The following is a 12,719-nucleotide window of genomic DNA, read 5'->3' on the forward strand; positions in this document are numbered from 1 at the left end:
AAACGTTGCCAAAAATTTCACGCACGTTGTAAATACGTGCTCGACATATGCCTGTACAAGTTGCGCGCATACACGCGCACGTAAGATACACGGTATACGTATAATATATAAAAATATATGTATATTTGAATAAATATTTTCGACACAGCCGCTTAGCTTTTTCGCTTACAATTTTACCCCGAGAAAGTTCCGCGACGTACGCAATTGTTGGGTGTTTGGAAATCTTTCCATTCGAAACAATAAATTGCATCTACGTGATAATTAGCTGTCAGAATCTGTGAAGTGTATTAGACAGCGTTATAGAATGTTGACAAAAGTTTCCTCGTCATTCTACGCGCGCCGACCGATACGAACTTTGACCACGTCAAGTTTTTCCCAATTTCTTTGTTCTGATTCTCTTTTTCTGTTTTATTCGTCGTTCAGCTCCGATTGAAAAGCCTCGATCAACGGACAGTGATTAATTTCTCTCCCTTCCCGCAGAGTCTCTTCGTTTTTATCCGCGGTTCTCCCGATTATCTCTACGTAACCTCTCCTCTTCTCATCAGGCAAATTTGGCGAAAAAAAATAAATAAAAAAAAAAGTAACCGATCCTCGACGGGCGATTCCTTTGTCAATGGAATCAATTTATTATTTACCTACATCGGACACGGAGTACTGACGTAGATACAGGTACGTACCATGAACACAAGTTGTTGTGCAGTCTAATATTGAGAACTTGACACATGGGGAGGAAGAAGAAGAAGAAGAAAAAGAGATGCCCTGGCCGAGCTCCAACCTGATCTCGCCTTGAGATGCCTCTATAGAGATAAATAGAAGCCAAACTATGTAGTTCGCATCTGGAACCTAACGAGAGACAGAGAGAGAGAGAGAGGGAGGGAGAGAGCCTCTCGACGAGGACTTATTGTCAACATACCAAACCTCTGACAAATCCACATTTATATTACAGGTACAAACATATGACATTCCCAATCGGGCCAATGCGACGAGAATCGTCTTTCCCTGCAGCTCCACCATCCCACATATCATGGCGAATACTTTCCGTATTCCGTAGCAACGCCGCAAGGATTATAAAATCTGCAAACTCCCGTTGGACGAAAACTGGAGATCGAACGACTAATAGACGAGTCAATGTTCACCACTCGCGAATCGATATTCAGTTAACGGAATTACGACAGAGTTGAATGGTCCGAGTCTCGTTCCAGCATGACGGAAGAGTCTCGTCGACGATAACGAACGATGCGGATCCTGTTTTCCCGCACGGCGTCCTCGCCTGGAAAGGCAGGCTGCAGGGTTACGATCTCACCGTTCTCCGAACTCTGCATGCACCAGGACCGGCACCAACAGCAGGCGGGGAGTCTAAATTTGAATCTTTTGTTCGTAAGACGGAGGAGGGTGATTAACCCAGAAAGTCCAGTGTGATCTACCGAGTGTCGACCCTCCGCATCGCGGCTCGGCAACGCGGTGAAATCCTCAACGAGGAACGAGGGGTTCGATGCTGCTGCTGCTGCATGCTCGGACTGACCGCTTACCCTGGCCATTAGCCAGAGACGACGAGTCTCAAATATACTCTTCGTGGTCCGAGCTTCGGTCCCACAGTTAGAAAACCCGCTCGTCCATCCGCAGCCCCAAAATCCCTCGGGAATTCTTTGCGCATGGTGCACGAGTCGAGTGCCTGATGGAAACACCTTGACGGACCTCCGATATATGGATTAAAACTGAGAAGCATCTCGAAGAAAGCGTAGGACGCGAACCAAGTTAACGTCCTTTGCGGACACTTGAAGAGGTTTACTCTCTGGTAATCATGGATTGTCGGGGATCGTTTGATTCCAGAACTTCGGCACGACGTTTCAGTTTTATACATTGAACGGAAAAGCGTATTTTAAAAATACGATGCGAACTTCTGTCGCAGAGACGATAATTTCGCTTCGGTGCAGAGGTGCAACGGTAGTTTGTAGCATATTTTCGTCCTGTCGTGAAAACACGAGGCTCGAGGCACGAATATCGTGCGAATTTTCGTCGTTCCGCACAATGTGTTCGAGGATGAGGAAAACGATGAGGCGAGACGAGGCCTTAATTGCACGGTGATTTAGGCGACCCTTGAGGCGAATCGTATCCGGGCTATGAAATTGGGCAGTGACGTACTTTCCACAAGCCCGGCTAGCTCAGTCGGTAGAGCATGAGACTCTTAATCTCAGGGTCGTGGGTTCGAGCCCCACGTTGGGCGTTGATATTTTTTCCACACCGATTCTCGAGGGCGTAAAGTTCATTGACCCAATTTTTAATTGCTCACCGATTTAACAACAACAGCAGCCTTTGGCGAGGGCTCGATTATCTCGTTATTTCGCTAAAAATAGACGAATCTCATCCATCGCCGACTTAACCGACTCCGACGTTATACCTACACGTACATAATATCGCGAGTCGCCGCCGTACTATGAACGAGGAGGAGTTCTTCCGTTATTATCTGCGCTTAGTATCGCGGAGAAGACGAGAGTTCGTTCATTAGACTGTAAGTTCCCCCGTTTGTATAGATGCCCGCGCCATGATTCTGGTGCACAAAGCAGCCGTTATCAAATACCCCCGTTTTATCTTACGAGAGAGAGAGAGAGAGAGAGAGAGAGAGAAAAGCGTGCATGCCACTTTAACGCGGTGGCCACAACGGACTCTTTAAAACGAATATACGCAAGAAGAGAATTGTACGTTATCTAAATATTTTTCCGAAGCTGCGGTGTAGGAAAAATGTGGAATACCGCAACATTGTCCGTGGGACCAAGAGGTCGATAAACGAGTATAAATCAAGTATAGATACGATATCTCGAGTACCGCGAGACAGGGTTTTTCGCGGAACGACGAAGCTTGTCGGAACCGGCGGTTTGTTGCGTGGTTTCTGGTTTAAAATGTGCGGTGGCCGCTTCGATCCGTTGCATTTAATTACATTCACGCAGCAATGAACATGCGATGCGATTACAATTGGGCGGAGTTTGACGATTGCCGACAGAAGTGATCAAAGGATAGGGGAAAACAAGTAAAAGTGGAGCAAAAATTTGAAAAAAAAAAAGAAAAAAAAAACCAGAAGCGCGGGGAAAACGTCGCAACGCGTGTACGCGTGGCTAACCTAAATCCACTGAAATAATCGAGAGCTGCACGTGTACTCGTGAATCTAGGTAGGTATGCCCACCAACAACATTAAATATACACGATGCTGCTGCTGATGCTGACGCCGATGCCGTTGCTCTCTCACGCCTCGTCGCATGTGTAACAAACGCAGGCATTCACGCGTGATACGCAAAAGCCATCGTAACTAAAAGCGGAGAGACCCAAGAGCGACGGCATTTAAATTTTTTTACAATTCTTGTCAAACGCAAAAAGCTGACGTACGCGTGTTGGCTTTTCCACTTACAATTAATACGCTATTCGTCGATCTACGCCGATTTTACCGACATTTACGTAACAACGGTCGGTAACACAGGGGACTGCAAATCAATTTGTATCCCGACTTACGGATCATCTGTATTAAACTTATTGTGCGCTATAACTGACGATACAAAAGATCGTTTCGCGGTTCGTCGAGGGTCGTTTCATCCCCTCGAATCTTTTAAATATTGTAACAATCGACGAAAGCTTCATTGCGGAAAAGAAAAGATCCCGCGGTAGTTACGCGGCGATATTTGTGCAGCACGAAAAACTTTCGGCACTCGAAGAATCCCATTTTTAGATGCATTGGATGTCTACTTTTTTTTTTTTACGCGTGCCGTTACAAGAGACCCGTGACTCGAGCACCTGAATTTGCAGGCCAAGAAAAGTACAACGCGAGGTACGAAGAACGTTTGCGTACGAAGACGGGAATCCTTGGTCGACTTGGCAACACGCATACGTCATTTTGTTATTCGTTTGGCACGTGCACGTGGACCGAGACACGTGCCGACGAAAAAAGAGTTCTTGATTCGTGACAATATCGCGCATGAAATTATTCATCGTTCGACGAAAGTGTTCCGTGTGGCACACAGCGTGATCCCTTGTGAAACTGGGCTAGTTGAAGGTACTTCCCGTTGAATCGTACGTAAGCTTTGTTAGGTCGTGGCGTTCGCCGCAAAGCAATCCGTGCTACACCTGAAATGTAACGGGTGTCACGATTGAACTGGCAACATGACCGCGTCGGTTTTCCTCTGATTCATCCCCCGTTCCCGGTACTCGAAATAGGTGCCAACGCATCTGTTCCCCGTCTTAATTCGTAACGAAGATGGTCAACAAACGGCGAAATTCACATGCAGCTCCACGGTTAAGAAAACAAAGCTCGACGCTACCGGCGTAATTTTTCTACTCTCCCCGTAAAACGAGTAACTCGGAAAATAAACCGAAAATCATTCAATCATTCATACTTGTAGATAAGATATCAAATTACAGCTGGGACAATTTTGTGAAAATTTAGGTAAAAAGCGAATGAGCTTGGAAAGAAACGAGCAATCAACCGGCTCGAAGGATCGGAAATTACTCGGTGCGAAGAAAACAAATTTAGAAGAATATTTACGCACGAGGTAGTTATGCATACAGATATTACGCAACGTGTTTTTGTGGGACACGGTAACTAGGTTATTTTTTATTTTCTGCTCCGCAGTTTTGCGTTGTATTATGATTATTGTTATTGTTGTTGTTATTATTATTTTGCGACAGGAAAACAAGAGAATTATCGAATGCCGAGCCTAACGAGTTCGAACGGATGACTCAACCATCCTAATACGGTAATAACGATAACAGGAGCGAAGTTTGACGAATTCAATTTTCTCTGTGCACTACTCGAATTTCATTATTTTGCGTTACGCAGTATCGAGTATAAATGTATTTGTTTTACAACACTGAGAGAAATTTTTAGTTACGTTTACCGCTCAGTCCTCAACTATTTTCGTTTTTTACCACAGCCGAAAAATATAGTTCTAGGTAGAAAATGAAAATTAATTTTCGTTTTTCGTAATTCCAACAAATATTCAAACAGTTTTTTTCAACGATACCTGTTTTACTCAATTTTTCTAGTTACTGTAACAAATGAAATTTTTCTCAGTGAATAAACTCGTAAAAATCAAAAAGACGTTTTTCCTTCAACTTCGTAAAAAAAAAAGCACTCCCCCCCCTAATTCAGAGCCGTTAAAGACATTTCTTCTATCATGCAAGAGCCACATGGCCACCGCGTGATCTCGACCATATGGACATCACTACACACCTAACCCACGAGCACAAACGCACACAAACACGGATCACAGGCCTAAAAACGCGAGAGTCCGTTCTTCTCGCATGGAATACCGTGTCCGCAAATACAGGTACCAACATCGACAGGCATTTTGCAGCCTTAGAGCGTAAAAGGCGTGACCGTCAACGTGTTACACGTGTAACGCGTGTACACGTACGCACGTATATGTGTATAAATGCAAACAGGGAACGCGGTCTGGTCCGCGTTAACAGTGTCGTCCATTGTTGTCATCTCTCCGGTGCGTAGATCATTCGACATGTAACCTCGCGGCGTTAAGGGAAACGTTTTCTCAACCGTTCGCGGTGATCGATCCGATCGGTAAATCGAACGAACAAAATTGTTACAAAAATAAAGAGTGTCGCATAATTTTCGAAGCAAGGCTCGGGCAAACCAGCCGTGGGTCGGTTCTTCTTCTTGACCTAGTTTATCACGAATTGCATACGACGATAGCCTCGGGGTTGTATTAAATTTTCTAAACAGGCCTTCGAGATCCACCCACTCACCTCCGCAGGTTGAAAATTATACGCAAGGAGGATCGGAGGAGTATCGTATGCATGCGGGTTGTCATAGAATAGATGTCTCCCTGGGGTCAGAGGCTCTCCTTTCCATCGACAAAAATACGCCGACCACGTACGTCTGTATCAACGGGCGAAGAATTCTATTCATAGACAAAGCTTGGCCAATTAATCTGGGGTCAGAATCAACCGGTGCGCAATTTCCACTGTATACGCAAGGATGAGGCTTTGCTTTTCGCTACACGTTATAATTGTCTCAACTATTTCGGCAATTTGCCAAATTGAGAGAAAAAAAAATAAATAAATAAATAAAAAAAAAAAAAAAAATGTGAGCGCGAAAAGCTGTTTTCTTTTTTATTTTTCTCACTCTCTTCGTTTCCGAAAGATACTTATAGGCCGCGGCAACACGTTTATACAAATTACGGAATGTCATTTTCATCGATCAATCAACGCGTACGCACATCGCTGTCACGCAGGGTGCGAACGGTGGTTTGCCATATGCGTTATTTTGGTTCGACGCGTTGTCCGATTTTTAAGCATTGTATGTTGGAAATTTTTTGAAATTTTGCCAAACTATTTTACAGACCCCGTGAAAATCGAGAAACATACGCTTATACTTATATTCATACATTGCATGACACGCTGGCGCCAAGAATGGCACCTTGTTACGAATGCGTAGAATTCGCGACTGCCGTATTACGTTAGAACGACGTTAAGACGGAGGAATCGCTGTTGAAAACAAGTGGCTCTTTAAATAGAAACCATGTAGAGATATTTCGTGTAGATGCGCCTCCACGTGTCGAATGCCGATGCGGCTTTCTGCTCAACAACGTGCGAGGTACAATGCACGTGGAAGGAAACTTTGGTCCGAGTCAGAGTTTACGGTAAACGTAAGAAGGCGGGCGTTTCCACTTCTTATTCTCTCTTCCGCTCATTTTTTCTCCTCGAGAATATTGCATTCCAATACCGCACAAAGGCCGCGGCGCAGAGTCGCACCAATTATGCAACAACACCCTCGAATGCCTGCTCCTGCACGCGTCTAAGAATATCGCCTCGTTCCCCGGTGCGATGGACCCGAGAGAGTGCAAGCACGTGGTGCCTGCGGGCTGCGATATTTCTTTTTCATTTCTCCATCTTTTTTTCTTACCATTTATTGTATCAACAGACGTTATCGCATGCCGATATCGTCGCAGTTATTTTCATTATTCTTTTGCACACAATAATATTAACCCTCGCGTTGGTACAAATATTTATAAATCGATGTTGTTAATCCCCGTTTGCACCACAAGAGAGCCTCGTGTGACGAGACAGGCACGCGTGTCGCTGGGACTTGCGAGAGAAAAAATTGGGTCACTGTACAAGTGCATTTGCTTTGCGATGCGTAACGCGTCTCCTTTATTATTATTGTTATATACATATATATATGTATATTTTTTGTCATACTTTCAACGTAATCGTCCGACACTTTGAAAAGGAACAATAACAAATGATTCGGGTTCGTACATACCGCACGGCTTGCTGGAAAGTTTCGCGATGTTATATTTACCTCGCGTTTATTACTCACGATCAGTTTATCCAGCTGCTTGTCTATCCGTTAAAGCGACACTTTGCTTGTCTAGAAGATTTCAAACATCGTAGCGACGCTCGGAACGCCCAGGCATTGGCTGCAGCCGCGTGACGTCACGTCGACTCGAGAGTGGCGGGACTTTCAATTTGAACGTGAAAATGCCTTGCTGTTCACAGACTGGAAAAAATTTTTAACGTTTCGAGACGGATGCATCGCGGGTTTGTGCGACAGGCGGGAATAACGCGTGTGCCCGATAACAACGTTTGATTTGCCCATCATCGCAAGCGTCACAAAGAAGTAGCCAACACTTTGGTCGGCCGGGCTAAGCAACGCTTCTGAAGTGACGTGTAAGCGTAACGTGGGTTACAAACGTTAAAGCCACAGGAGCCGATGTGACCGTTGCTAATTCGGGTGAACGTGCGGCGGCGTTTGTAAACTGTTGTTAAAAATACGAGAAGTACACGATAAGCCGGAGGGCATTGAAAACATCGAACGGGTTCAAGGGAGGTCGTGGAATACCGATCGAACCGCGACTACGCGGCTTGTGTCGAAACGCCTGCGAACGATGAAACGGAAAACCGCGTATTCTAATTCCAAGTCTCCCACACGTACCTGGTCGAAGATAAAGAGAAGCAGCGGTTGACGAACACCACCGTTACGGGGTGGAAATTGGTTCCAAGCTCCCGAAGCTTCTCAAGAGCTCGAAGCGTTATTACGCAACCGAGAACCATGCACGCGTGCATTCGACTTTGGGCGATGAATTCTAAATATAAATTTCATACGCGTACGTAATAGCCGACGAAGATCTTTGACGATAACAGAGATCGTTCACTCGGTGTAACAAATTGCTCCAATAAATTATAAATCTACGCACACCGCGCTGTAGGTAACGCAGCACGGGTCAAAAGTAAAAGCCGGCTTACGTCGCTTCTATTCAACTCTAGCCGTACGTAGTTCACGGACGTGGCGTGGCGTGCCTTATCCACACCACGACACGTCTCGACTGCGGCCAAGCCGTGCTTAATTCTGATTCTAAGCGATGCCGAGCACGTAGCGAACCGTTAATAACCGGCAACTAAACCGAAACCGAGATCGACCTCCTCCTCCTCCTCCTCTTCCTCGTCCTCATCCACCTCCTTCTACTTCTACTTCTGCTTCTGGTATTACGCTCGGCTAACCCCCGCAGCGTGAAACGTGCTCAAGCAGCTAAACACGGTGAAACGATCAGACGACGAACTGTTGCTGATGCCGTGCTCACCCGCCTAATTGCAAACGCGTGTGACCCTCGCCCAGGTCAGCGATGGTTTCTCTCTCTCTCTCTCTCTCTCTCGGTTCATCGTCGTCCCCGATGCACAGGTGAATACGAGATATCGGGACAAAATCGAGCGAGGAATTTACCGGCAGATTTTTTACCTTTGTTTTTCAAACCCCAGAGCCTCTGCAGGGATGCCGAGAGTCGATCTTAAGTGGTCCGGAAAGAAGCTGCATCGGCGGATTGTTTGCTTCGTTTTTGTTGTTGTTGTTTTTTCTCTCTCTCCTCCTATAAATAGGCTTCCTGCCTGACCGAGGCCTGGCGCGTTGGCTGGTCGAACGGCGATCCATAAATTTAGGAGCTTCACGTTTCGTTGGTAAAAAGGTTGGCGAGACGAGACGAGAACAAATCGGTCAAACGCCGAAGGTGCTTCCCCTGCACCGCGACACGGTATCCGACGTTATTTATCGCCCCGTCTTTTGATTTAATAATCGACCGAATAATTATGATCCAGGAAACGGGACCGGCGAACGAGACGTAAATTAGCCCGCAAGCGGTCGACTCCATTCGTCGGATCGGTACATAACTCACCCGCGAACCTAAATCACTCGTATCGATCAGCGCCGAACGTTTTATCGATCCATCTGCTCTCGATCCGAAGATAATGAAGAACGGCTCTGAGTTTTTGTACTTTTTAACGCTTCGATGATCCGTTTGCCACGAAACACGGTTAAGAAGTGATGCGGAAAAGAGACGAATTACTTTGGACGAAAAACGCACACGTACCTGTAACAAGTCGAGTGAAAACGTCAACCATTATTGGCTCTCCGTGCGGTATCAACTTCGCATTACGTATTTCGAGGGTAGTTTTACGTCATTTGAAAATGCGGGCAGTGGTGCCCGAAGATACGTAGTGTGAATAACGAATACGCGGCATCGAGAAAAGCACCGACGGCGTTGTTTTCTACGTACATACGTACAGTGCGTGGTGGAGGTAAAAGCCTTGAGAATATTTACATCAAATTCTGTATCACAGTGTACGTACATTCGTGTACGTTAACGTGCATATATATATATACACACACACACGCGCGTATATACGCGGTGTCGGGGAGTCTCTCGGCCGAGGATATTAAGAATGAAATATAATACGGAAGAGGAATATAACGCGGAAGATTGAACATGCAGGAACAGAGAACGGTGCTTACGAGATTCGAAAACAGTCAGACGCGCTTGGAATAATGCAGAAGGTGGGTTCGGCCAGTTTGTATTTGTAACACGGCGATGCCGCGCTGTTTTCCATCGCTAGATTTCAGCAGCCATGCACCGCTCTTCGACTCTTCCTCCTCAATCGTGACATCATCCCGCACACGTGTACCTCACATGCGGGGGCGATGCGATCGCAATCGCGTACTAATTGCATGTATCGTGTAATACAAACGCACGTGGGTAGGATAAAAAAAAAAAAAGAAAAAGAAAACGAAAAAATAGAGCAACCGAGCCAAATTTGCTTCGGCGAAGATAAGTACGAGAGACTCGACGATCATCCCCTGCGGAACGGTCAGAAGACGTGATTCGAAAGCTCGAAAGCTCTGTCGTTTAAAAAATTTGAGACCCTCGGTGTCGATTTTTTTCCCTTTATTTTCGTACAAAGTATACGCATATACAAGGCAATTCGTCGCTTATACCTGCCACGGTGGAATTTAGACCGTGCAGACTTAAGCTCGATAGAATTTGCAAAATTTTGCAACGTACGTGCGAAGAAGGGAGTAAAAAGAAACCACCGACAACCTTAGGTAGGTTGTGAGTTGTATTACAGACATGCGGATTGAGATATCGTAGCGTGAAAAACTAGCAACGTTCTAGCAGCTTTACGTATGTATTGTATAAATACGGTGTATATAGGTTGAGAAAATACAGTCCTCCTGTAAAAGAGTGTGCTTGTACAAGTGGACGAGCGTAACTCGCAAGTCAAATACTCGAGTTATCGTTTTTATTCGGCAATTAGGGTGTAGGAGATCAATAAAACCTCTGAATTCCATCCATTCAATGTTATAATGCTCGAACAACAACTTATACATATATATGCACACTTGGATATATAATATCGTACCTACCTACTTCTCGAAGCGATAAGATTAGGCCGATTTAAGAGTCGCAGACGTTATTTTTCACGTCTGTTTTCTACCGCGTTAGAGTTTAGTACGCGTGTGAGCGAAGAGTCTGTCAATGCAACGTGGCGATAAAATGAGGAGAATCAAAGCTAGGATGGATGAAAAACGGTGCGTAAGGGGGCAAGAAGAGGAGAACGTAACGCGGCCGCTGCCGGAAAAAAGTCTGTTCGAGTAAACTGTAAGCGCGTTATCATAGGTCTAATCTCTGAGCATACATCTAGGGCAAACGTTGGGGATCAGCGGTTTTTGTTTTGTGTCGTACAAGACGCTGAAACGCTAGCGCGCGTTCAAACAGAATGTGAGACACGGTGTTGGGGGTAATCTGTTAGATGCCTTATCGTTCTCTGACCTGCAGCTTGCACTGGAACAAAACGATTCTGCGCAAACTTGTTACTTGCGACGATGATCGTCGTTCGGGAAACACCACGGTCCACGATTCGCATTATCGAAGCATGTATTGCAATGGGAGGAATTCGTTCGCCGTCTTTCGCCATTGCCGACGAACGACTGCGGTTCGTATTCTTATTGCGGAGGATCAACGGGTGCCATTTTCATCACGGAAGGTTCAATTTGCTCGGCAATTATCGGAGGTGTTTCTGTTCTACGCGAGTAGACGACTCGCTGTACGCGATGATCGTAAAAAAGGGTCCACGCGACTAAGGTTGCAGCGGAAACGAAACGGCGATCGACGACGATCAAAGTCCGGTGAAACGTGACTGCGGTAAAAAAAAAAAAAAATTCGACGCTAACCGCGCAGAGTTGTTTGCGCCAGTGCGAATGTCCCAGAGGCGAATGAATCGAAGCGAATGCATTTTATTCCGTGAGAAATGATAAGGATAACAATGTCGTCCGGTCTTTGTTTCGCCGGGATGGCGGTCGGCGTCTCGATTAGATTGTAATATTGCATATTGCTAATGTGACGTTACGAAATTTCATATGTAACAAAGACACGAGGAAGAGATTACAACGTATAGGTATCATAACCCAGTTTCAACGGACGATTCCCAACCCCGACTTATCGTCTATTTCGTTGTTTGCACTCAACCGCCGCGGTATTTTATTATCTTAACGATTCCACGCGAGAAGTGCAGGGCAATCGGCCAAGCGGTTATCGTGTCGGTACGTCTCTCCACGTGGCTGTGCGTCACTCGATACTCGCAATTATATTCGTTATTACGGGCCTCCTTTGCAAAGCCAAAAAATAAGAAGAAGAACACGAAAGACAAATTTGAGACAACTTTCCCACGATGAAACGGTTTCAACGACGATCAGAGGCCCTAGTTTATATCGGTGCACACAAATCGAGCCTTTTCTTATCTCCGACTTTGGTAGGTAGGTACACAAGAACCTTGTTCAGACACGACGCGATGATTGTGGGCGGAGAGTTAGCCTCGAAAAGAGTTGCGACGAATGATATACCTGCGAAGGAATTTCAAACAGACCGTGAACAATGATCGAAGTTGCGTCACGTCGCGCGTTTCTTGTTTTCGTTGATTAAATAACAAACCGTAGCCGATCGTTCTCCCCGTCGATGCATGTTCTATATAATTATAACAATGCCGATGATTATTTTTATCACGTGATAATTATACGCGTTGCTCGATCAGGGCGAGGAAAAATACGCGAAAATAATACTCGCGTAACAAGGTATAACAGAGCTACACACGATGCATGGAATTGTTGTTACGCGCGTTCGGAATATCAGGTTCGAGATAATTGTTGTACTGTTTACTACCGTACACTTCCTATCGATTAACATTTAGAGCAAACTGGATCCCGGATAAATAAACGATGACGCAGAAACGCGGCTGCGCAACAGAAATTTCACACGTTTCATCGTAGTCGGGATTGTTGCACGATTTTATCACCGATTTATCGGAAAATTTTGCCTCCGCGAATAAAGCTCGTGAGAAAACTTTGTCGGGAATACGTCGGAGGGATGAAAGAAATACGCCGCAGTACCGAGTCA

General features: G+C 45.5%; 1 protein-coding gene and 1 non-coding gene across 2 annotated transcripts in view; one reads left to right on the forward strand and one right to left on the reverse strand.

Moving 5' to 3' along the window:
• Positions 1–12,719, reverse strand: part of LOC124309082 (sestrin-3) — a 109,404-nt gene that overhangs the window by 57,232 nt on the left and 39,453 nt on the right. The gene's annotated exons all lie outside the window — the stretch shown is intronic.
• Trnak-cuu (transfer RNA lysine (anticodon CUU)) lies at positions 2,152–2,224 on the forward strand. Its single transcript has one exon. It is a non-coding gene; the product is annotated as a tRNA-Lys (tRNA).

Source organism: Neodiprion virginianus, chromosome 1 (assembly GCF_021901495.1).
Source record: "Neodiprion virginianus isolate iyNeoVirg1 chromosome 1, iyNeoVirg1.1, whole genome shotgun sequence".
NCBI classification, from domain to species: domain Eukaryota; kingdom Metazoa; phylum Arthropoda; class Insecta; order Hymenoptera; family Diprionidae; genus Neodiprion; species Neodiprion virginianus.